This window comes from Tamandua tetradactyla, chromosome 2 (genome assembly GCF_023851605.1).
Source record: "Tamandua tetradactyla isolate mTamTet1 chromosome 2, mTamTet1.pri, whole genome shotgun sequence".
Classification (NCBI taxonomy): Eukaryota; Metazoa; Chordata; class Mammalia; order Pilosa; family Myrmecophagidae; genus Tamandua; species Tamandua tetradactyla.
Window position 1 is genome coordinate 113057617 of NC_135328.1, and position 27075 is coordinate 113084691.

A 27075-nucleotide genomic window follows, 5' to 3' on the forward strand; every position below is an offset into this window, starting at 1 on the left:
AGAGACATTGCTGGGTCTTAAGGCAACTTGATATTTGGTTTCCTGAGGAACTGCCAGATTGGCTTCTATAGTGGCTGTACCATTATACATTCCCACTAGTAGTGCATAAGTGTCCCAGTTTCTCCACATCTTCTCCAACATTTGTAGTTTCCTGTTTAGTAGCAGCCATTTTTATAGGTGTGAGTGGTATCTCATTGTAGTCTTGGTCTGCATTTCCCTTATAGCTAATGAAAATGAGCTCTTCTTTCTGTGCTTTTGAGTCATCTCTATTTGCTCTTCAGAAAAATGCCTATTCATATCTTTAGTTCATTTTATAATTGGGTTGTTTGTTCTTTTGTTTTTGAGTTGCATGATTTTTTTATGTATTCAGAATATCAAACTGTTATCCAACATATGATTTCCAAATATTTTCTCCCATTGAGTTGGCTGCCTCTTCACCCTTTGGCAAAGTCTTTTGAGGCATAAAAGCACTTGATTTTGATGAGTTTCATTTATCTGTTTTTTCTTTTGCTGCTTGTGCTTTGGGTATAAAGTTTACAGTACCTCCTACTACTAGATCTTGGAGATGTTTCCTTACATTTTCTTCTAGGAGTTTTATGGTACTGGTTCTTATATTTACATGTTTGATCCACTTTGAGTTAATTGTATAGGGTGTAAGGTAAGGGTCCTCTTTCATTCTTTTGGTTATTGATATCCAGTTCTCCTGTGCCCATTTATTGAAAAGACTATTTTGTCCCAGTTCAGTAATATCCAGTTCTCCCATGCCCATTTATTGAAAAGACGATTTTGTCTCAGTTCAGTGGATTTGGGAGCCTTGTCAAATGTCAGTTCACCATAGATTTGGTAGTCTATTTCTGCACTCTTGATTCAATTACATTGGTCAATACTTCTGTTTTTGTGCCAGAACCATGCTATTTTGACCACTGTTGCTTTATAATAAGCTTTGAAATCAGGAATAATCCTCCCATGTTCTTTTTTTAGGATATTTTTGGCTATTCAAGGTCACTTTCCCTTTCAGATGAATTTGGTAACTAACTTTTCCAAGTCTTCAAAGTAAGTTGTTGGAATTTTGATTTGTACTGTGTTGAATCTGTACACAAATTTGGGTAGAATTGATATCTTAACTATATTTAACCTTCCTATCCATGATCAGGGAATGTCTTTCTGCCTACTTAGATCATCTTTGACTTTTTTAGCTGTATTATGTAGTTTTCTGTGTACAGGTCCTTTACATCCCTAGTTAAGTTCATTCCTAGATGCTTGATTCTTTTAGTTGCTATTTTGAATGGAATTTTTCCTTAATTGACCCCTCCCTTAGTTCATTGCTTGTGTACAGAAACATCATTGATTTTTGTGCATTAGTTTTATATCCTGCTACCTTGCTGAATTATTAGCTCAAGTTACTTTGATGTAGATTTCTCAGGATTTTCCAAGTATAGTATCATGTCATTTGCAAATAATGAAAGTTTTACTTCTTCCTTTCCAATTTGGATGCCTTTTATTTCTTTTTCTTGCCTAATTGCTCTAGCTAGAACTTCTAGTAGAGTGTTGAATAATAGTGGTGAAGGAGGGCACTCTTGTCTTGTTCTCTGTCTTGGGGGGAAGGCTTTCATTCTCTCACCATTCTCTCAGTGCTGGCTATGGGTTTTGTATATATGGCCTTTATCATATTGAGAAAGTTACTTTTGATTCTTACATCTTGAAGTGTTTTTTTCAGAAAAGGATGTTGAATTTTGCTGAATGCATTTTCAGTATCAAGGGAGATGATCATGTGATCTTTTCCTATCAATTCGTTAATATGCTGTATTACATTAATTGATTTTCTTGTGTTGAACCATCCTTGCCTTCCTGATATAAACCCTACTTGGTTTTGGTATATATTCTTTTAACATGTTGTTGGATTTGATTTCTTAGTATTTTGTTAAGAATTTTTGCATCTATGTTCATTAGGAGATTGGCTTGTAGTTTTCCTGTCTTACAGCATCTTTACCTGGTTTTGGCATTATAGTAATGTTAGCTTCATAAAATGAAGTTCCTTTTTCCTTGATTTTTTGGAAAAGTTTGGGCAATATTGGTGTTAGTTCTTTTTAGAATGTTCAGTAAAAGTCCCCTGTGAAGCCATCTGACCCTGGACTTTTCTTTGTAGGACAATTTTTATAACTGATTGAATCTCTTTACTTGTGATTGATTCATTGAGATCTTCTATTTCTTCTTGAGTCAATGTAGCTTATTTGTGTGTTTCCAGGAATTTTTCCATTTTATCTAAGTTTCCATTTTATCTAAGTTATCTAAAATATCCAATTTATTGTTGTTCATAGTATTCTCTTATGATTTTAAAAAAAAAATTTCTTTAGGGTCCATGGAAATGACCTTCTCTCATTTCTGATTTTGTTTATTTGCATCCTCTCTCTTTTTTTTCTTTGTCAGCCTTTCTAATGGTCCATGGATTTTATTGATTTTCTCAAAGAACCAACTTTTAGTTTTATTATTCTTTCTATTGTTTTTTTTTTTCCATTCATTAAGTCTGCTTTAGTCTTTTTTTAAATTTCTCCTCTTCTATTTGCTTTGGGGTTAGTTTGTTGTTCTTTCTCTGGTTCCCCAGGTGAGCAGTTAAGTCCTTGATTTGTGCTATTTCTTCTTTTGTAATATAGGCATTTACAGAAATAAATTTCCCTCTCAGCACTGCTTTTGCCACATCCCTTAAGTTCTGATATGTCATATTCTCATTTTTGTTCATCTCTAGGTAGTTACTGATTTCTCTAGCAGTTTAGTCTTTGACCCACTAGTTGTTTGAGTGTGCTATTTAAACTCCATACATTTGTGAAAGTTCTCATTCATTGGTGGTTATTGATTTCCATCTTCATTCCATCATGAGTGGAGAAAGTGTTTTGAATAATTTCAGTGTTTTTAAATTTATGAAGATCTGTTTTGTGCAGCATATGATCTACCCTGGAGAATGTTCCATGAGCATTAAAGAAGAATGTGCGTCCTGGTATTTTGGGATGTAACAACCTATATATATATATCTGTTAGGTCTAATTCCTTTATCACATTGTTTAAATTTCTGTTTCCTTGTTGATCCTCTGTTTGCTTGTTCTGTTTATAGAGGAGTGTGTTGTAGTGAAGTCTCCTACTATTGTTGAAACATCTATCACTCCCTTTAGTTTTGCCAGTGTTTACCTCATATACTTTCAAGCTCTTTGACTGGCTATTTCTTATGAGTGTTATTTCTTCTTCATGAATTTTCCCTTTTATTAATATAGTGTCCTTCTTTGTTTCTTATGGTGTCTTTACATTTGAGGTCTGTTTTGTCTGATATTAATGTAGCTACTCCTACTTTCTTTTGGTTACTAGTGGTCCATGGATTTTATTGATTTTCTCTAGGAACCAACTTTTGGCTTTATTGATTTTTTCTATTGTTCTTTTGTTCTTCCGTTCATTAAGTCTGCTTTAGTCTTTTTAATTTCTCTTCTATTTACCTTGGGGTTAGTTTGTTGTTCTTTCTCTGGCTCCTCTGTTAGGTCTAATTCATTTAGAAATATCTTTTTCCATTCTTTCCTTTCAATCTATTTGTAATCTTGGGTTTAAGATGAATCTCTTGTATGCAGCATATAGCTGGGTCATATTCCTTAATCCATTCTGCCAATTGATATCTTTTAATTGGTAAGTTTAGTCCATTAACATTCAAAGTTATTACTGTAAAGGCATTTCCTGGCTCCACCATCTTATACTTCAGATTTTATTAATCAGATCTATATATTCTTTTCCCTCTTTCTCTTTTCATCCTTTAAGTTATCCTACTGGTACTCTTCAATTTTGTGCCCTTCTCCAGACCTCCGTCTCTTGTCTTTTTTTTTAACAGCTGACAGAATTCTCTTTAATATTTCTTGTAGAGCTGGTCTATTGTTGACAGATTCTCTCAGCATTTTTTTGTCTGTGGAAATTTTAATTTCTCCCTCACATTTGAAGGACAGTTTGGCTGGGTACTGAATTCTTGGGTATAAGTCTTTCTTTTTCAAGATCTTCAATATATCATACCACTCCCTTCTTGCCTCCATAGTACCTGTTGAGTAGTCCAAACTCAGTGTTATGTCATTTCCCATGTATGTAGTAGATCATTTTCCTCTTCTTGCTTTCAGGATTTTCTTTTTCTGTTCAACCTTTTATAGATTGATTTGTATCTGTCTTTGAGTAGGCCTATTTGGATTTATTCTATTTGAAGATTGGTGGGCTTCTTTGATTTGCGTATTTATGTCCTTTATAGTAGTTGGGAAGTTTTCCCTCATTATATCCTCAGCTAATCTTCCTTGCCCTTTACTCTCCTCCTGGGGCACTGATGATTTCCTATATTGTGTGCTTTGTTTTGTCCATCATTTCTCAGGGACCCAATTCAAATATTTCCATCTTTTTTGCCATTTCCTCTTTTGTGTGTGCAACATCAATTGCCCGGTCCTCTGATTCAGTTATTCTTTCTTCTGGCTCTTCAAATCTGCTGTTTTTGTGTCTCTAGGATATTTTTTATTTAGCGTACAGCTTCTTTTCCATCTTTTTTTGCCATTTCCTCTTTTGTGTGTTCAATATCAGTTGCCCAGTCCTCTGGTTCAGCTATTCTTTCTTCTGGCTCTTCAAATCTGCTGTTTTCTGTCTGTAGGAAATTTTTTATTTAGTGTACAGCTTCTTTAATCTCTGTGATATCTACTATTTTTCTATTTATTCTTTCAAATTCTTCTTTTTCTTTTATTGTCTTCTTGATCTCCTTTATATTGTTAGACAACCCATTGATTTTATTTAGTAGAGTTATATGAATGTCTTTGATTAGTCATTCCAGAGTTTGTGTCTCTCTCCTCCAGTGTTTTAATTTGGTCATTAGGTTGGACTATATCTGTCTGCATCTTCATATGCTTTGTGATTTTCTGTTGCTTTCAAAGATGTAAATATCTTGATAGGGTTACTTTTGAAGTTGATTTCCTTCAGTAGTTTAAAGTTTTGTAATTGCTGGATGGGTGTGGAACAGGATGCAGGGCTTGGGCAGTGCACAACAGTGCAGTGACAGTTTGTGGCACATGTATAGACACAGGTCAGGGGCACTATGCCGGTGTCCAGGAGTGTGAGGTGTGGGCCACAGGGTTGTGGAGGGGCATTCCAGCAATGTGAGGATAGGGTAAAGCTCAAGCAGGCCCTGTAGTGCAGGAACAGGGTGTAGTGCGACAAGCACTGAGGTAGGGCTCATGGGAGGTGAATTGGCAAAGATGACTGGAAGCTGGTACATGGGTAGGATGCAGCTGGACATGTGGAGCACAGGGGTCATGGGTATCAGGGTGCAGAGGTTGGGGCACAAGGAGGGTGAGGTGTAGGTGTATTCTTGTGCAGAGGAAGGGGGGTCCATGGGCACTGAGATGTAGAAGCACCCGTGTGCAGAGGCAGAATGCAGGTCGTCGGGGTTGCTGGGTGTGGGTTGGGGGTAGGGACACATGTACATTTGTCATAGGGTGGGCAGGCCCCTGGTGTGAGTACACAGGTGCGAGGTGGGGTGGAGCAGGGTTACACATGAGCACCTGCCATATGTGGAGCTGGGTGCTTGTATCGGGGGCAGGTAAAGGATGTGTATGTGCATGGGGCAGGGTGGGTGGGGTGCAGGGGTTAAGGGATCAGAGCAAAGATGCATGGGTGCTGGACCAGACAGGACGTGTTCACTTATGTGGGTCTGGGGGTCAGGTCCCTGGTGTAGGCGTGTGTGGAGTTCAATGTGTGTGTGTGTGTGGGGGGGGCAGCAGATTGTATGTCTGCATGGACTGGAGGTAGGTTTGGCCCTGATATGAGGATAAAGACTTGCTCAGGGCTGGGGAGTCAGGATGGGGGTGTCACGTGAGCCTAGCCAGTGGAACAGTGTAGGGGTCAAGGCATAGATGCGTGGGTGCTGGGATGGGCAGGACATGCATGTGCACATGCATTGAGCGTGGGTCTGGGGGGGTGGGACACTGATATGTGCTTGTGCAGAGCTTGGGTGGTGGGACAGTGTTATGATACTGTCTGGGTGGTGGGGCGGTGTTGTGATACTGCCTGGGATGGGTGTGGGTATGGCCCAGATCCACAGATAAGCACCAGCAGGGTAGAAGGAGGGGGAAGTGGGGAAGCAAGAGGCTCGGAGCAGGCGTGAGCGCTTGCGTGGGAGAGTTGGGTTAGATTGGTGCGCTGTGTGCATATATGCAGGGTAGAACTGTGGGTCAGGGATGCTTGGGTTGAAGGGGTGGGACAGTGATGCTTGGAGTGTGGTGGTGACGGCGGGGGCGGGTCTCAGTTGTGTTGAGTGTGGGGGATTTCAGGTTAGCGGGGCAGGGATTGCACACATGGGTGTAGTGAGTTCAAGGAGCATGACTTGGCTTACTTCCTAGTCCCCATCTTCCTGTCCATGAACTCCTGAGGGCTCCAGGCCTTTCTTTGGAAAGGGCACATTTGGCTGTTTGCACTAGTTGGATAATCTTTGGTTCTCTGCATCTCAGTTCCTCAGCTTTTGCAACCAGGGCCTCCCTATATGGTGTCAAAGACCCTTTCAGGTCGCTTACATCCTTGAAACGTTTTCCTACTCATTTTTCTGTCACTTCTCTAGCTGTTCATTGGAGCAGGGGTGAACTTGACCTATTTTATTCCACCATCTTCCTGGAAGCCATTTGAATTAGCTTTTGCTGTGTAACAAAATACTTCAAAATTTCAGTGCCTTAAAATAACTACCTGTTCTTTACCCATGATTCTGTGGGTCAAAAATTTGGACTGGCTTTAACTAGGCAGCTCTTCAGATCTTGGTTTGGGGAGCTTGGCAGCTCAGCATCCGGAGGTTGGTTGGGCGTAGGTGGGGAGACTGAGCCATGTGGATTTCATCATCCAGAAGGCTTGTCTAAGCTTGTTCACGTAACTACTGGCAGGGTTTCAAGCAAGAGAGTGCAGAATCAGTTCAGGCCTTTGAGGTGTAAGTTTGAAAATGGTACACTGTCACTTCTGCTGTATTCTCTTAGTCAAAATAAGTCATAAAATAAGCACAGATTCAAGGAAAAAGAAAATCAAATCCACCACTTGCTGAGAGTTGCTGAAAAGTTACATTACATTGTTGTGGTAACAGAGCAAACTATAAGAATTGTAGTTATTTTTGCATTATGTCACAGCTCTCTTGACCATTGCACATATTGCTTCCCTATTATGTAAATATTAGTAACTGCAGAACCAATAATTGTTGGGATTATATTTCTTCTCTACAGTTCCAGTGTCATAAGTTAACATGAAAAATAAACTTGAAAAAAAGATGCCTTTCTTAGACCCCATCAATTGTTTAAAATTTTATTTTAATTTATTTCAGATTAGGGCATTTATTTCTTCTGTATTTTTCTGCGGTTCATGATTGCCCTTCCCCCTTTTTTGGAGAAATACATGTTTACTTTACTTTATCTGTAATATTTTAGAGCTTTTAATATATTTTCTTTAGGGCTTATAACCCCTTCTGTTTTTTTTCCTTGAATTATATTCCTTGATACAGATGATCCTGGTTTAATTTGCATAGATTATTTTGTAGGCTCTCATTGCAGGGTGTCTTTTCATGTTTTTTGTTTGTTCATTTTTTTGTTGTACTGTTCTTTGTATCTTACATTTTCTATCTTGGTTATCACTTTGTTTTGCTGGAGTATATCTTCAAACTCTTACGTAGAATAAGAGTAAACTTTCTGAAGCCTTAAATGTCAGACATTGGATTTACTTTCCTTTTATATTTCACTGATATGTCTGAGTGTAGAATTCCAGGATAAAAAATTTTCCTCAAGTATTTTGAAGATTCTCCCCTCTAGCTTCCTGCTGCTTCTGTTGAGAAGTCTGATGGCAGCCTGATTCTCTTGTTCTTTTGGAGGTTCTGTGTTGTTTGTTCTCTCTCGCTCCTTCTTTCTCAAATGTTATGTGTCTCTATTCTATTTTCTAAAATTTCACAAAGATGTATTTAAGCATGGATCTTCTGTTAGTATCTCTTGGATCCTTTCAATATTTAAATTTCTATCTTTCAATTTCTGGGAAATTTTCTTTTATTATTACCCTGAGAATAATTTTCCCACTTTTTCCTATTCTCTCTCAAATTCCTTTTATTAAAATATTTGACCTCTTAGTTTGATTCTCCTTTCTTTCTCTCCTTTTTTTTGCCACATTCTGGAAGATTTCCTTAGCTTTATCTTTGTGTGTGTGTGAGGTGGGCATGAACCACTTAGCTTTATGTTATAAATTCCTGAGTGAATTTGTAATTTTTTAAAATCATACTTTAAAATTTTAGCAGTTTTTTCTCATTTTCTGATTTTTCTGTTTTCATTGCATTCTATTCTTATTTCATTGATTAAGTATCTTCTTGAATATTTCTGTGATATTGGGATTAATTAAAAAAAATAGTTTCTTCCAGGGTCAGTTTTTCTATTTATTTACTTTGATCTTTCTCTTTCATGTAGTTGGCTTTCTTCAAATGACCACTGGTCCCTGGGTATCTGTTCATATTTTAGAATGAGGAAATAGGAGGGCCCGTGAGAACTCTGTGTAAACAGGAGATACTTGCCAACAGCAGGATTAGCTCTAATATGAGTGGGTGGAAAACTTATTTTCCTGTATACAGGTATAAGATAAGGGATGAAGAATTGATCATTAATATATAGAAACATTTATTAACCTTATTTTTTCAGCCCCACCTACAAGTCTCATCCAGTGAAATGTACACTTGTATTGCATAGTAATTTCAGGATTCTACTCGCTTCACTGTTGAAACCCCTTTCATAGCTATTCTGGACTGTGTCTTTCTCTTTTCTATTTCATTTTATTTCTTTCCATTTTAGGTATTTGTTGAAATTCTCTTCCCCTGAACTTGTTAACTTCTGCGTGGATTCATACCCGTATTATTTGCTTCACTGTAATTTTAACAGGTCTGGAGAAAAAGGGAAAATGTATCATCTCAGTTGGACATCTTCATCCAGAAGTTTTCTCTGTACTTTACTTTTCAAAAAGGAAAAATTCTAAGTTTATATTCTCTGTTCAGGAGGAATACTCAATCTTGTTTAACCAATGAAGGGCTAATGTGGTAATGTCTATATTTGTTGTATTTTCAGGTCTTTTCAGCTTGAGGCTCTTAGAAAGGAAGATGTGTTTATGATTTAGCATCTACAGGGATAGGAATACAATAGTCATATTGGGGTGCTACTGTACTGTTCAGATGTCTCCATTTTATGGAATATTGTAGGACTTTTATATTCTCCTTTCTCAGCTGTTCTGGGATTATTTGATATATGGGACAGAAACTCATATCATACATGTATATTAATATGCTTAATTAACGTAGACAGATTTCTTGACAGTGGTTGGTATATTAATCTGGCAAATTCTGCTCCTCCAATCCTGCCAAATTTTTGGTTCTTGAAAATCTGCCAGTCTAGTTTTTAATGGCTTTAAATATGGGGAATCCTTCATGTATACTTACATGAAATAGTGACTTTCTTTCTTGTTGCTCTTTATTGTAATCATTCTGAGTTGCTCTAAATTTTTGTTCTCCCTGTGCACAACCCTAGAAAGTCACTCCCTCACTGAGTAAGTAGATTTTCTTGATGTACTCTCAAACCCAGCTTGTATTTTACTTAAGCCCTCTTTGATTTCTCCAGGGTATATGGTTTGCATGGTTGTTGCCTTCTTTTCCTCTCTCCTCTGTAAATTAATCTAGCTCTATGTTTTCACCACCAGCCAGTGTCCTCTAGTCTCCCCTTGAGAGTTTTCATGCATGCTTTTCCCTTGTCATTTTCCACATGGGTGTTTTCTTTGCTGTTTACAGTAGCCTTTTAGAAACACAAATTATGTAAGTCGAAGGGACCTTAGAAATCATTTGAACTTTCACATATTTTGGGGGGATATTAAGATGCAGGGTTAAATAATGTTAAAAGTCTAAACTATCACATTTAATTAATTTTACCCATGAGAACATTCATTCATTCATGAATATATATTCAGTTATACTATGTGAACACAACATATACTGGGAATGCTATAGTGATCAAAGAACAGATATGTATTCTACTCAGGTGTTAATAAAATAATCACAGAAATAAATGTAAAATTGCACAAGAACTATGAATAAGAGGGATAGTGCCCGTGAGAACTTTTCATGACCCTAGAGATTAGGGGACGTTCTTTTAGGAAGTGATATTTGACTTGAGGTGGGAATGACATGTTTATTAGTGGAATGTGTATATGATAAGGAATAAAACAATATGATTTTTAGTCTGAGTTCCAATATGAATTGGCTGGTAACTGATTAAATGAGCCTTACAAAGCCTGTTTCCTCATTTGTATAAAAAGGGTAATATTAACTGTCTGGTTGTTACCATAATAGGATAAAATCAAGTAATGAATGTAACTGTGCCATATAAACTTTACTGCACCATAAAAAAACCCAAGCGTACATTTAGATAGAGGCTTTCTGATTATTGATTGATATTTGTTTGCCATATCCCACTTCTAAAAATTGTTACAGTGATTAAAGAGCAGCACAGAATGAGCTCTGCTGGGTCAATGAAGAGTTGGAATATGCTGAATTGCAGAGGCTCAAAAAAATGAGGGAGTTGGTTATGAACATGAGGATAGGAAAGAAGTAAAGGAAGGCTTCTGGATTTGACCAGTTTAAGAACTAACAAATGACCTTTCATGGAACATTTTCTGTAGGCTAGTGGTAATTGAACTCAATTTGTATGGGCAAATCCAAGGTCACATAGCATCTTTTTGAAGGTTGTATTTTCAAGAAGCACATTTCAGAAGAAGAATTAACTCTAGGACTAACAGCTTATAGAATTATCTCAGAAACATTTGTTTTCAAAGACATCAAGCATCATCAAATGACTAGGATAATGAGTTAATCCTGGAAGGTAAGAAGTGTATTTGTGAGTTTAAAATTGGAGAGGAAAAGGTTCTTTAATATCTGATTTCTTTGTTCAGATCTCTCTTCAGGTTGTGTGGGAAATTTTGTAATGAAGTTAAATACAGAGAGAGAAGAACTTTCTTGAATATAGTATGCACCTTGATGCCCGAGATTGGCAGATTTCCTAGATCAAAAACTACTATTAATCTCACTGTTTCTTTCGCCATTATATTTTGGTTCAAATTACCTACTGCATATTGACATACAAGAGAAACATCAATTCCTAATAAAATATGGCCTGATATAATCTGATGTGTTAAATCTAGGGGTCATATAGAGAATACAAAGTTTAATAGAACTTCTTAAGGACTGTACTAAATATATATCCTTTTTTTTTCCCAGTAACCTCATGGCCATATTTATTTTTAATTGCCGGAATAAATGACCTTTGTCATTTATTTGATGGTTTTAGATAGATCCACCCTGAATTTATTCCTTGTTGCAAGTGCTGATGTGCAAATAGCAAGGGGGTAAATGCATGCATAATCAATAATGCATCTAGAGGCTCTCAACTGCATTCAGTCAGAGTCTCTATCAGACCTTGTCTCTTGATATTTCATCTCTCTAGCTAATTATTCAAACATTTCAGGGTAACTTGGGTGCATTAATCATCTTTTCTTTGGACAATGAGGGTAAGAAATTAGCCCTGGAGGGATGAAAAATATTCTGCAACAGCTTCATACATTTTAGAACCTGTTGTCCATTATTATGCATAACCAGCACATATTTCAGAGTCCTTCATTTAATTCAACATTCATTCATAAAAATGTAGCAAATGCTTTCTAGATACACAGCATTGTTGGGGGATAGAGCAAGCAAGTTCTCTAATGTTCTATATGTTTCTTAGTGGACGAAGATAAAAAAATAAGCAAGTAAGGAAAAAAATCCTAGATATAATGAAATGGAGTGAGGGTGGCACAGATTATTATATCAGACAGTCTGGGAAGTTCTCTTTAAGGAAGTGACTGTGAGCCAAAGATTTGGGAGAGGAGATTTCCAAGGCAGAGTAAACCATAGTCTCCCAGAAAGGCCTAAAATGGGAACAGACTGGTGTTGAAAGAACAGAGAGGGGACCTATCTGGCTGGAGTGCACTGAGAAGGGGTAAGAAAGACTGTGCGGAATATTATAGGCTGAGATTGGGAGTTTGGACTTAATTCTTAATGTATTTGGAAGCCACTGGAGTGTTTTGAGGTTGAGAATGACATGATTTACTTCCCCTTCTTTCTGCCATTTTGTCTTTGCACGTTCTTAGGCATGTAACATTGTTTTTCCGTAGTTTTTTTTGGGCACTATTTCAAATAATATGTTTTCTGGATAGTTTCTGTCTACTTGAGTAGCCTCATTCTATGAAAGGTGGTAGTAGTAGTAGTATTGTTACTCTTTTTATAAATGCATAATGTTTCCAACATTTTTGGTTTAATATCACATGAAGTATGATCTATAATATCACATGAAGTGAAATTGAATTGGTTCCATTATGTCAGAGTTTGCGTTCCAGCAGCCTAAGGGCCAAATTTCAGCCCTGTGTTTTATTTGGTCCATTCAGAACTTTACAAATTGGGAGATTTGACATAAACATCTGGAGTAATGTAATGAGCTTATTTGTATACAACCAAAGGTTCATATTTGGAAAATGATGCAGAGAAAGAACTTATAAGAAGGAACTTAAAGCAAAACTAAGACATAATAGGGCTGTGGGGAAGTGGGTTTTTACAAAGGCAAAGATGAATGCCTGGGAAAATTTATTTGGTGCATTCGGCTTGAAAGGTTTGGGGAACTATTATGTTATATAGCACTAAAGAGATCTTTGGGGCTTATATGTAGAGTGTACTATATTGTATGGATTCGAATCCCAGTTCTAATGCTTATTAGGTTTATGATCTTGGATAAGCTACTTTATTTCTCTGTGCTTCATCTGTTTTCTCTGTAGAATAAGGATGAGTATATTCCTCATTGGGTTGCAATTGAGGTTTAAATAAATTAATACATGTGAAGCACTGAGAACAATGTGTGTCACTTAGTAACACACAGCAAGTATTAGCTATTGTGCCAGTTTGAAACTGTTATATATCCCAGAAAAGCCATGCTCTTTAATCCTCATTCAGTATTGCTGGGTGGATCTTTTTGATTGTTTCCATGGAGATGTGATCCATTTGATTGTGGTGGTAACTTTTGATTATATGGTTTCCATGGAGATGTGTCTCCACCCATTCAAGGTGGGGTTGCTTACTGGAGCCCTTTAAGAGGGAACCATTTTGGAAAAAGTTTTAGTGTCGACAGAGCCCACACAACCAGAGACCTTTGGAAATGCAGAAGGAAAACACCCCCGTGGAAGCCTTATGAAACAAGGAGAGAAGGCTAGCAGACGTTGCCATGTATCTTCCCAGCTGAGAGAGAAACCCTGAACTTCACTGGCCCTTTCTTTGGAATTAAGGTATCTTTCTCTGGATGTCTTACTTTGGACATTTCTATGGCCTTAGAACTGTAAACTTGAAACTTAATACATTTCCCTTTTTAAAAGCCATTCCATTTCTGGTATATTGCATTCTGGCAGCTTTAGCAAACTAAAATAGCTATTATTGTTGTGATCATCCTCAGTTTATATTTGAAAAAAATTGGCATTCACAGAAATAATTGATATGGCCAAAGTTATCCAGCAAGTTAAACCTCTAGTTAATGCTAGAGGTTTGCTGGGGAGAGTAATTTAAATAATTCGGTTTGGGTACTAAAGTGTCAATTTTGCCTTTGTTTAGCCCATGTTTATATAAATAAGCAGTTCTCAATTTTTTGACCTTAAGATCCTTAAACAACCTTAAAAATTATTGAGGACCCCAACAAGCTTGTGCTTATGTGGGTTATATCTATCAGTATTTACCATATTAGAAATTAAAGCCAACAAACTTAAAATAATTACTTATTAATTCATTTAAAAAGCAAAAATAAACCTACTACATCATCTTAACATTAACTTATGACAAAAACTGTTTTTGAAAATAGAAGTATTTAATGAGAAAAGTGGCATTATTTTACGTTTTTGCAAATCTCTAACGTCTGGCACAAAGACAGCTAGATTCTCATATCTGCTTCTGCATCTAATCTTTTTCATTTTTATTTTTATTCTTATATGTATTGTTTTGAATCATGAAAATGTTCAAAAATTGATTATGATGATGAATGCACAACTTATATGATGATACCATGTACCACTGACTGTACACTCTGAATGATATGGTATGTGAATATATCTCAGTAAAATTGCATTAAAAAAAAAAGAATGCCCTTCCCTCACTTCCTGAATCCCTATACCTCCCTCAAGACCCAATACCAGGGAGAAACTTTTTACAAAGTCTCCCTTTGCTTGTCTGCAAAAGAATTGTGTTATATCTGTGTTATAGTTTTTGGTATATTTAAATAATTAACTTATACATCTATCTCCTGAAATCCTAAAATATGTGTATTTTGTACATTTATCTTTAGGTCACCAGTGTCTACCACAGTGCCTGGCATAGGAGATACAGCACAAATTTTGAATGAATAAATAAATGAATTACAGATGACAATAGAAGATGAAGGACTTCTAGCTTTGCCTGAAGAAATTAAATATTCAGCATCGTGAAGAGTCAACAAAAACTCAAACTCATCAAAATGAACCCCATTACCAAAAAAAAACAATGGTACATCCCTTACTCCTTTCCTCTCTTTGACTACTAGTATTTGTATCTACCCAATTTATTTTAACCTATGTCCCCCCTATTATTTATTTTTTATCCATGTTTTTTACTCATCTGTCCATACCCTAGAGAAGAGGAGCATTCAGACACAAGGTTTTCACAATCACACAGTCACATTGTAAAAGCTGTATCATTATACAATCATCTTCAAGAAACAAGGTTGCTGGAACACAGCGCTACAGTTTCAGGTACTTCCCTCTAGCCATTCCAATACATCCTAAACTTAAAAGGGATATCTATGTAATCTGTAAGAATAACCTCCAGGAGGTTATTCTCAACTCTATTTGAAATCTCTCAGTCACTGATACTTCATTTTTTTTCATTTTTCTCTTCTCCCTTTTGGTCAAGAAGATTTTCTCAGTCCCTTGATGTTGGGTCCTGGCTCATCCCAGGATTTCTGTCACACATTGCCAGGGAGATTTAGACCCACAGGAGTCATGTCCCATGTAGTGGGGGAAGGCAGTGAGTTCACTTGCCGTGTTGGCTTAGAAAGAGACGCCATATCTGAGTTACGAAAAAGGGTCTCTGGGGAGACTCTTAGGCCTAATTTTAAGTAGGCTTAGCTTACCTTTGCAGGAATAGTATTCACAGGGGCACACCCCAAGATTGAAGACTTGGCCTATTGATTTGGTTGTCTCCACTACTTGCGAGAATATCAGAAATTCTCCAAATGGGGAAGTTGGATATTTCCCCCTTTCTCCCCATTCCCCCAAGGGGACTTTGCAAATACTTCTTTATTCACTGTTCAAATCACTGGGGTTTATTGAAGAATCACACTAACCTGGACAAACCAACAAAATCTCATGCCCTATTCAAGATTCTACATGCTTATGGTGTTAAATTAGAAAATGCACTACCCCAAAATATAAATTTTGCACCAAATAAACATCTCTCCATTTAGTCTCACACGAAGTTTTAAAATATGGATGATGTCCTTTACCCAGTCTTCTGATATACCTTAGTCCTATCCACATCAGCTTCATTCGTATCTCTACTTAATGTCTAATCACTTTTTCAATAGTTCCTGTATGTGGTAATGCTGACTTTCATAGCTTCAGAGCTCCAACTCTGAGTCTCAGGTGTCACAAAAATATCCGAGGTTTCTGAGAAACACTATGTTATATACAGACAGCTCAGTATCTCTGAATTTAGAATTAACAGTTAAACCTCTTGAATGTATATGACTGTTGTAAGAGCTTAGAATCGAAGACCTTTTACAATAAGCCCCAACCTGATAACCCATGCTCTCAACTTTAGTTCACCAAATTTTTATATTATAGCAGTCTATATGATTGAGACATTATAATATTTGTCATTTTGTTCCTGACGTTTCATACAACGTATAGCTCTTAAGGTTCATTCACCTAGTTGCATGCCTCACAACTTCACTTTTCTTGCGGCCACTCAGTAGTCCATTGTATGTATACACCATAGTTCCCCCTTCCATTCCTCAGATGCTATATCGTTAGGCCACCTCCATTCATTGTGGATCACAAACACTGCCGCCAGAAATACCAGTGTGCAAATGTCCATTTTTGTCCCCACACTCAGTTCCTCCAGGTATATACTGAGCAATGGGGTTTCAGGATTATATGGCAACCCAACCTCTAGCCTCCTGTGAAGCCACCAACTGCCGTCAAAGGGGCTGCTCCTCTCATTTCCCTAGTGACAGTGAATAACTACATCTTTCTCTGCCTTTTCTCAAGCACTTGTTTCTCTCTATTCATTTTTAAATAGTTTTATTCACACGTCATACAATCCAGCCTAAGTGTATAGACATGCCTTCGCCACCAACTCTTTCTGAAGATGTTTGCTTTTCTTCCACAGAGAATCCATACCCCTTTCCCAATCCTCCCATCTGTTGACATTTAGTTTTGGCATAATGCCTTTGTTACATTCAGTGGAAGCATATTACAATGTTACTATTGACTATAGACCCTAGCTTATGTTGATTGCACCTTTCCCCATATACCATCTATTTTCAACACTCTGCAATACTGACATTCCTTTGTTCTTCCTTATACAAGAGCATTTTTTAGTTTGAACATTCAATCACCAATCATTGTACACTCTCGGTATTCCCAAATTATACCATCTCAGTCTTATTCTCTGTCTTTCCTTCTTTCATACATGCCCCCAAGTCCTTCTCCCTGTATCATACTCACATTCACCTTCGTTCAGTGTACTTATATTGTTGTGCTATAATCAGGTAATATTGTTCTTTCCATTTCTGAATTTTTACAGTCAGTCCTATTGCACAATCTGTATTCCTTCAGTACCAATTGCCCAATCTCTACTCTATTTCTTTCTCCTAATAACCTGTGTTCTTAACTTAAATTCTTCAAGTTCGCTCATTAACGTTAGTTCATATCAGTGAGAATTTGCCATTTTGTTTCTGGCTAATTTCACTCAGCATAATGTCTTCAAGGTCTATCCATGTTGTTAGGTGCTTCATGACTTTAGTTTATCCTATACTGTGTAATATTCCATGTATGTATAATACCACAGCTTGTTTAGACATCATCTGATGATGGACATTTGGGCTATTTCCATCTCTTGATAATTATAAATAGTGCTGCTATAAACATTGGTGTGCAAATATCCGTTTGTGTCTTTGCCCTCATGTCCTCTGACTGTATACCTAGTAATGGAATTGCTAGATCATATGGCGATTTTATACTTAGCTTCCTGAGGAACTGCCAAACTGCCTTCCAGAGTGGTTGTACCATTTTACATTCCCACCAGCAGTGGATAAGTGTGCCTCTTTCTCCACGTCATCTCCAGCATTTGTTGTTTTCTGTTGTTTTTTGTTTGTTTGTTTTTTTACAATAGCCAATCTAATGGGTGTGAGATGATATCTCATTGTGGTTTTGATTTGCATTTCCCTAATAGCCAGAGAAGTTGAGTATCTTTTCATGTGCCTTTTAGCCATTTGTATTTCCTCTTCTGAGAAGTGTCTGTTCATGTCTTTTGCACACTTTTAAATTGGGTTATTTGTCATTTTGTTGTTGAATAGAAGACATCTCTTTATATATTCTGGATAATAAATCCTTATCTGATATATAGTTTCCAAATATTGTTTCCCATTGCGTAGGCTGTCTTTTTGCTTTCTTGACAAAGTTCTTTGATGCACAAAAGTGTTTAATTTTGAGGAATTCCTATTGACCTGTTTCTTTCTTCAGTGCTCATGCTTTGGGTGTAATATATAGGAAACTGCCTCCTATTACAAGTTTAATAAGATATTTCCCTACATTTTCTTCTAAGTGGTCTTATCACTAATGTTTAGGTCTTTGATTCTTTTAAGTTAATTTATATATAAGGTGTGAGATATGGATCCTCTTTCATTCTTTTGCATATGGATATCCAGTTCTTCAAGCACCATTTATTGAAGAGGCTGTTCTGTCCCAGCTGATAGGGGTCTGCTTCAGAAAGTATTAAAAATCTAATTTCTGAACAGCTTTAGGGAGCACTGCTCTAGGTGGTTCAGGTTTGATCCAGGTCATTACTTTACCTTCATTTAGATACTATTAATACTCAAGGAGAAATTGCTTGTAACAACACCAGATGAATGAGGTGCCGGCATAGCCCTTTTAAATAAAAATCTTACCAAAACTTACACCTGGAGAAAGGCTAGAGTGGTTAAAATCAGTGAATCTTTCACCTCTCTTCGCTTTGTCAAGCATAAGCAGAGGAGGGACTGGGAAGCCTTGACAAGGAGAGCAGAGACCTTAACTAAGGGCAAGGAAGGTCTTCGGCCCTGTTTCCTAATTTTAGATGGGCCTTCTTACATCAGAGTGCAAATCTAAATACACTGCAAGTTGCTGGAGCATACAGCCCACTTAAATAAAGGACCTTTTACTTCAAGGAAATTTAAAAGGCTTTTGCTTAAAAGGTGAGATACCTGTATATTGTATTTTGTATCCCTGGAGAAACTAGGATTCTGAATGTGGAGCTGCACCTTGCCATCTTTTCTTGACTTGGATTTCCCCTGGATTTTCTGTGGTGTGTAGTGAGAGTGCATGGGAATGTATTTATGTATGTCTGTATATGTATCCACAATTTGCTGTTCAGGTTAGGAGACATTCCATACCACCAGTACTTTCCACTTTTAGTTACTATCACATATACTACATTTATTGCCTTCATCTTGCTATTCTGATGAATAAGAAGTATGATCACAGGGCGACTGGAGTTGATAACCAATTTTAGGAGGATATTATTTAAACAGTTTCTCAATTATGTTCCAGGTGGTTCCTTGTGTTGATTAAGTGAAAGCCTCCTTAACCGTCAAGTTCATATTGTAGTGTAGAGTTATGTTTGAGGATTCTTGTTATTCTTTAACATTTAATGACACTCAATTTTCCTGACTCATATTTTTGACATAGTTCTCCATGTTGCATCTGGCACTGATACACTCTTACTTGCACCTCTGGGCCAAATGCAATCTACCTATTAAATTTTGTGGCACACTTGTTCAATTGTTCATTTATTTAATAGGACGTTATTAATTTAATAATCTGGTTCCAGTCCCTTTCATCACATGGTGCCATGGATGGAGGGAGGGTTCACATGTTTCTGCAGGATTGGTAAAGATCCTTTTGTTATGTGAATGACACAGAAGCAACTCTGTAGCCAAAATTTCTTGGTGGCCCAAATATAAAGTCTTCTAATTGGGAGTATGCAACGCTATTATGAAAACATTATCAAACCAGCTGTACTGTGTGTACAGATTTTCTGTTTTTATTCATGTGTGTGCATCGATTACAAACATAGCACAAATAGAATATAAAAATAAGTTAGCACTCACAGCCAAACCTGTTAAATTTAGTTCAACAAATTGTATGAAACCCTCCATCTGTTTGCTACATTATCCTCACAATGATAATAGGCAAGGCAGATTTGCTGGCTGAGTTTTATAGAGAATGGCTTGTTCAAAAAATATATAATAAGCTCCCCTAAATGAAACCAAACAGCGTTATTTTCTTCTCTGTGGTTTTGAGTGATTATGTTGTGATACTACATTTACACAAATGTCATTACTGATCTGATGTGCCAAAGGATGACTTTGAAGCTCATTTATCAATAATTATTGCTTTGGCCAGTGTGAATGTTCCAAAAGAGCAAACAAGTTTGAGGAACAGATCTTTCTGTTTTCTTTAACAATGGGGCATGAATAGCTGTTTTCAGCCTTTAGTACCTTTTCTCTTTGGTTTGCTCTTGGCATTGCAAATATAGCATTTATATTTTCAATAATGCAGAAAGGCCACAAAGGTCTTTATCATGAAATAAACTTGTACATGGAAAACATTCACATCATAGGGTTATTGTGAGAATTGCATGAGATAAAGAAGTGCCTAGCATAAATGCTAATTTGTTGGCTTACAAGGAATTTAGCTTATCTCACAGCAGCCACATCTCATTTAGTGATAATTGTGAATTGTAAATTGGGAGAATCTCAGAAATCCCATGATATGCCTTTCTAGGAATTCCATATTCTTCTGTAAATAGTTTTGTTGAGAAAATGTTTTAAAACTTAAAATTTTAAAAGAGCAGTTATTTGTTGGCTATTAGGTGTGAAGCACCTGTGTGCTGGATATATGGGGGTTATATTAGTCAGGGTTCTCTAGGGAAACAGAACCAACAGGAGATATCTGTAAATATTATGAGATTTTTAAAAATTGACTCTTGCAACTATGGAGATGCACAAGTCCAGATTACCTAGGGCAGGCAGCAAGCTGGGACACTGATGAAGGATTCACCAGGTGAAGCTGGCCTGCTGAAGTAGAGTTGAAAATTCTCTCTTCTGACTGCTGGAGTCATCACTTCTTTTAAAGCCTTCAGTTGATTGGTTGGCATGTCTCTCACTGCTGAAGACAATCCAGTTGTCTTTTCAGTTGATTGTAGATGTAATTAACCCATAGATACAATCAACTTATTTATGATTTAAGTCCATGAAATATCCTCATACTAACAGGCCAGTGCTTGCTTGATCAAACAACTGGGCATCATTACCTGGCCAAGTGGACATGAACCTAACTATCACAGAGGCCAAAGATAAATGAATCTCAGTTATAGTCTATACATGTTCAGATATTTACTCTAAACTCTAGTCACTCTTTGATCCCATGAAAACAGTTTTCCCTTTAATTGTTAGTTATGTGTCTGGAAAAAGCATAAAACCTGTCAAGAAAGCATAGCTACATGCCAACTGTCTAACATTATTCATTATTTCCATTATCCTTTAACTATTATTATTTTTATTATTATTATTATTAAATAAACAGGGTTGGAAGCATCCGATAGGTAATGGCACAGAATAGCTTTCACTGTACACCAGCATCTTCATTAAATGTAAACTGAATGTCCCCAGGTTCTACAGGTGTCAGGGGCCACACTTCCCTTGTGCATCTGAATAGTAACAGTGCACACCCCCATTGCCCACGTCCAGCTTAACCATAGGAATGGTGGTGTTTTATCAGTATCTCTCCTGTCTTTGTGTGAAATGCCTGAGGAACATGTTCTTCAAATCCATTCTGGGTGAGGATTGTCACCTCAGCTTCTGTTCCTGCTTTCTTAAGTCATATTTGGGGGTCTTACTCAAGCTTTTCCAGGTGCAGCTGCTCTCTCTTATTATTTCATTTCACTAGTACTTCATTTGGCTCTTTGTAGCATAGGTGTAATCAGATTCCAGCATTTTACAAACTGCTTCAAGACTGCAGACATTACCAGGAAATTACAATGCAGAAAAATTTTAAGTGGAATCTTCACATTCCAATATTTAGAGTTCATGGGCCATGTTCCTTTACACAGGGCTCTCTATTGGTTTTCCTTCTTCTTTGTCCCAACTCAGTGACTTTGTTCACCTTCACAGTAAGAGTGGCCAAATTTCCTTTCTTCAGTGTCCTGACATCCTAGCTTGCTCCTGGGCCAACTGAGAAGTAAAAAGAAAAGCAAATTTTTTTTTTCACGTCTAAGCTCTGGTATGTGCCCCAGTAAATCCATAACTTAATTCTCTGAAGCAACTCTGCCTCCATTTAAGAAAGTCTTTTATGTGATTAAGTAGAATAGTTTATTGTCTGATTTTTTCACTCACTTATTCCTGAAAAGCAGGATTTACAAACTCAGGTATCTTTGAAACCTGGCTTTATAAATGGCTGGGGTGGGCTAGGTGTAAGAAAAATAAGCTGACTTCAATTTTTCTTGAAATAAATGGGTGACCCTCTTGATTTGTCGGCTGTTGTTAGGAAAAGGTATAAGAAGTATTTAGCTGAAGTGAATGATGTCTGTTATCTGACACATGGAGTAATAGGAAAAGCTGGTGACTGTGGTGAATGGGGAACTGATTACACCTTGTGAGAGTATGGGGCTAGTGTTCCTCATTCTCCCAGGTTTTTTTTTTTTTTTGAGAGATGCCAGAAATTCACATTTCTATGTGATATCTGTTTATTAACATGCTGTTGCCAAAAAGTTAAATTCCAAACTCTTGAAAATACTGTGATCGGTACTTCATATTTCAAAAAAGCGTATTTGCAGGCCACGTGTGACCTTCTGAGTGCCATTTTGCAACCTGTGCAAAAACGGATTTGGGTTTCACCTTTGCAAAACCAAGAGGCCATGCAAGTTTTTTTTTCCAAACCACAAGCGCTTTTTGCCTATAAATAGTGTTTTCATTCTCCAGTGGGGTAACAGAAGAAAAGAACTAGGATATTATAATAGTTTTTTGTACCTGCTGTATAGACACACTGAAGATTTTTTGAAGAATGATAGTTAACCTGAAAATGTTTAATTTGATTAGAGTAGTCAATGTGGAATTGCACAGAGAATTTAGGGGTAGGTTTGGTATTAGACAGATTTAGGTTTTAAACTCAGCACTGACATTCTGACAAACTCCCTGACTTACCCTTCTCATCTGTAAAATGGGAATGATAAAGCTTTCCTCACAAGTAAGAGTAAGGCCAGATAATTTGTGTGAATGGCTGATGCATAGTAAGCATCAAAAAATCCTTCTTTTTCCACCTCATAGTTGCTTGATTTTTTATGAATTTCCACATTTACCTCAATTCCAATGTCAGATCTCTTGAGTTGTTTCTACGTTGGTTTTGCAAGTGTTTAAAAGTGGGATGGCTATCTAAACAAGTTCCAGTGAATTATTAGTTTTATCAAATAGCAGAATGTCTGGTCTCTTGCCTGGGATCAGTTATGGCACTTTCCCAGTACATTTAGTCATATTCTGCATGCTGTGTTAATCCATCCAGCTGAGTTTACTTGATGTCTGATGGCTGGTCCTGCTGACATAACCTTAGCAACCCTATTCTTACTTGTTAGTATCATCCACAGCAGCCAAGTATCTCCTCCACCAATTATTCTTTTAATTATGTCTTAGTTGCATGCATTTCTCTGCTACATTGTTGTTCATATCATTCTTTGTGGAATTTCGAGCAGAGAAGCTGCCATCTTTTTTCTTTTTGCTTGTTATTACTGGTTTGTACAAGTTGATACAAAGCAGTCTGGAGAAAACACAGGTTAGGTATCAGGAACGCTGTGTTCTAGTAGCAGAGGTCTGCCATTAGCCATCTGCCACTAGGCAAGTGGCCTGATTCTTGAGTGCTTGGTTATCTCTTGTAAATCTGAGTTAATAATGCTTGTCCTGTTATCTCTCTGGGTTGGCAGAAGATAACAGATACGAGGAACTTCACCATACAAATGTAATGTGACTGAAAAATAGAGGTCATCTTTTAAGAGTTTTAAGAAATAGATAGGGTTCTCAAGTTTGTTGAGCTTTAGAATTGCCTGGGGAATTTAAAATGTTCTTATGCCCAGAGTCTAGTTCGTAGCTATTAAATCAGACTTCTTAAGAGTGTCACCCAGGCATGTGTATTTTTTTTTTAACTCCAATTTCAATGCACAACCAAGTTTGAGAGCCAGGATTACCTGAGAGCTTGTTAGGAGTACAGAATGTCAGGCCCACCCTATATGTACTGATTTAAAATCTTCATTTAAACAAATTCTTCAGGTGATTTAATTGCATGTTAAAATTTGAGAAGCACTGCTTTACAGGTATTTATTTAATTTATTGTGTTTTGCATTTGAGGAAATTGAGAGGTGTTAAGGGCTGCAATTCTGATGAGGGAAGCCAGGAGAGTTTAGGTTTCTTAAATTCTGGACATGTGCTTTCTCCACATAGACATGAGTTATTCCCCAGATAGAAGTCAAAGGTATGACTAACTTGTGCATAGTGTGGACTCTGAGTCTTTGTCAGATGCAATTAATGGATTTATTATGACGCATTTTTTCTCCCCAGAGCCACCACCTTCGAGAACAATGTTCATGAGAAGCAAAACCGACTGAAAATCACACTGAGATCGCTGTGAACATTCTGAGAGAGAGTGGAAGAGTTTGCAACTCAATTGTGCCTGCTATTGAGCACCTTATTAAAATCCCCACCCAAAGCACAAATATTAAGAGAAACATTTATAAAATAAACTTTTCAGGTGTTCATTAACTGATGGATTCATCTCATAAGATTTTCTGTGGGATAAGAATAGTAAAATACAGCTTAGGCTAATAAAGCCATTTCTTTCAGTTTTGGACTTGAAGCTTTTTGGAAGGAGGACAACTGGGAATTTGGAATGCAAGTAGTCTTGTAAGACGCAGAAGAAGGATCTGAAGAGAGCTTATGCAGAGTTAGTGCAGCTCTGTGCACTAACTGATCTAGCCTGAGCATAAAGGAAGCTGGAGAAAAAAATACAGGTTGGTTTGGTGTGGATCTGTTCAGTCAAAACATCACCTGGGTGAAGCAGATGTATGCCATGTAAATGCGGATGGGCTATTTTAAATTTCCTGGGGCCAGTCCTTGTTAGAGTTGAGCAGTATGTTGGAAACATCAGGTTTCCTAGTGATATGTGTCTAGCTCTCTTCTCTCTGTTCCCACTGTGCTGCTGATTATACTCTTAAGTAATGGCAGCTTTACCTTGGGAGGTTATGGATACAATACAGATGGAGTTTTACCCGTCTGCAAAGGTGTGTAAATTTCACCTTGGTAGTTGCAACTTCTTGCAAGAGGGCTACTGGGGAACAGGAGGGAGAGTACCCCAGTAGGACTGACACCCAAAGCACAGTAATTTCTGATGATTAACCCTCAATTTTTCACATTAGCTATTATATATGTTTCCAGGATCATAGATAAAATGTTTGCTTTGCTGTATGGAAAGTCTGGCACTGTAAAATTAATTTTCCTCACATGATATCACAGTATCTCTTGTAGCACCATTTATAGCTAAAGGCTCCCTCTCCTCCTCTTGTTTACTTTTACCCCTCGTTTTTTATTTATTTATTTTTGGCATGTGCAGGCTCCAAGAACCAAACCCGTCCCTCTATTTGATGTCCCTTCTTTTTATCGTTAATTGCCAGGGAACTTCAGTCCCAAGTGAAGGTAGTGAGTAGTGTGATAGCAGCAGTTAGGCCTCAGAGCCAGCTTTCCCCATGGTAAGAAATGTGTGTGTGTGTGTCTGGTTGGGAGAGGATCCCTAGAGACCTAGAGTGGTCTTATTAGAGCTAGGATGCACACAGAAAACTCTAATCTTGGTTTTTGATCTCAAATATATGTCAGGACTGAGGCAGGTAATATAAATGAGTGAACTGGGCTAGGGGTAAGAGGTAATAGGACTTCAGTGGACTGGACAGCTCACACCCTAAGAGGCGGTCGCCAGCTCCACCAGTTGTTGTTATGAGGGAGTGCAGCCCAGTGTCGTGAGATCTCATTTTAAAAGAGAAGCTGAAAATTCTACTTTTATGTGAAATCTTCTGGTATCTAAATGTTTATAGTTAATTGAAGCTTTCTTGTTTTTTTTTTTTTTTTTTTAATTTTAACACTATGTATGTCAACTGTGCATGTTAAAAACCCTGTCTGGGGCTTAGATTGGGCCTGTGGGTAGCAGTTTGCAAATTTGATTTAGACTGATGACCTCATTTCACAGAAGGAATGAGATTTGTCCAAGTTCATGGGATTAGTGAAGTATGGAGTTGAGAAAAGCATGCAGGTCAGGAGACTTCTCATTCCTTTTTACCTCTGAAGACACCTAAAGTAGGATATACATGTCAGGCAGTGAACTAGGTTGAAACTGGGTTACAGACATGGCTCCAGCCAAGTTCACAGTCTGGAGGAGTGACAGACAGGCAAATAGATGAACTATAATAGCTTGGAGATGGGTGCAAAAAATGACATAGGTACAAGATACGGGGCAACTTGGAGAGGCACACATTTGGTCTGAGGAGAGAGTGGCAGAGGGATGGAGAATGAGGAAATGTTCTCCAGGAAAGGTGATCCCTGAACTGGGTTATGACACTTATTTCAGTAAAAGATTGCTTTATTCATTTACATTGATTAAACAGCTGTTTTATTACCATGATTCTGATGAATTTTGGGAGGCAAAAAAGTGGTAACAAATAATCTCATGTTGGCTTTTTAATTTAAAGTTCACATATGTCATCTTTCTTGAACCTCAAAAAATGTGGAGGGGAGGGTAAGGAATAGGGCAGGTCTTGTCTCCACTTTATGAATGAGAAAGTTGAGGTTCAGAAAAGCTAAGTACATGGCTCAGAATCATCACACTAGTATGTGGCAGAGGCAGAACTGCACAGAGCACAAGACTTCCTCTCTTGGATCTGTGCTGTTGGCACTCTGGGGCTTGACTTGGTGTGGTGCTACTTGGTCTTGGTATGCGTCATCCATCCAGTGCCACAGATCCATATGTGAGGTTTTTTGGCTCAGCTTTTTCTGGAAACTGCTAAGTCTGAGAGCATAATTCCTATGTCAGTGGTCACGATGTCCAGGTTTTGAAGTGCTACCCTAAGGTCCAGTCCTTTCCCACTTTGTGTCAAAAACCAAGGAGATATTTTCTTGGTCCTTGCTAATGATAACAAAGATGCCTAAACAGTTCTTCCTTGGAAATATAATTTGAAGGACCATCCTTACTATTCAGTGGAGATAATGTGAAGGCAAATGTTTAGAAAGGCTCTGATTTGGAGTATAGAAACACCCAGGCTTCCCATGTATGATAATGCAATTTGAGCATTACATAAAGGGACATTGGCAAGGATAGGAGATGAAATCCTGCCCCTGCTCCATTCCACAAGTTGTGGGCCTGCAGGGCTGCATCCAGTGGGAACCTGGAAAGGGTCTAATTTTCACAAAGATCCAGCTGAGGCTGGCAAGAACCTTAGAAATGCCATGGTATGCGGTTGAGCTCACTGAAGCAACTTTGCCTTTATATCGGCCTATCTTAGAATTTATCAGGGTGTGACCCAACTACTCAGGAGAAAATTTAAGCAATAATAAGGGGCCAAAAACAATAAAGCGGCACTTTTATTGAATG

At 37.6% G+C, this 27075-nt stretch overlaps 1 long non-coding RNA gene across 1 annotated transcript in view; it reads left to right on the top strand.

Annotated features, from left to right (window-relative positions):
• Positions 1-24962, top strand: part of LOC143673694 (uncharacterized) — a 135046-nt gene extending 110084 nt beyond the window's left edge. The window contains exons 2-3 of the long non-coding RNA XR_013170529.1: positions 14448-14644; positions 24003-24962. This is a non-coding gene — a long non-coding RNA (uncharacterized LOC143673694). The remainder of the gene's footprint in view (positions 1-14447; positions 14645-24002) is intronic.
• Positions 24963-27075: the final 2113 nt, after the last annotated feature.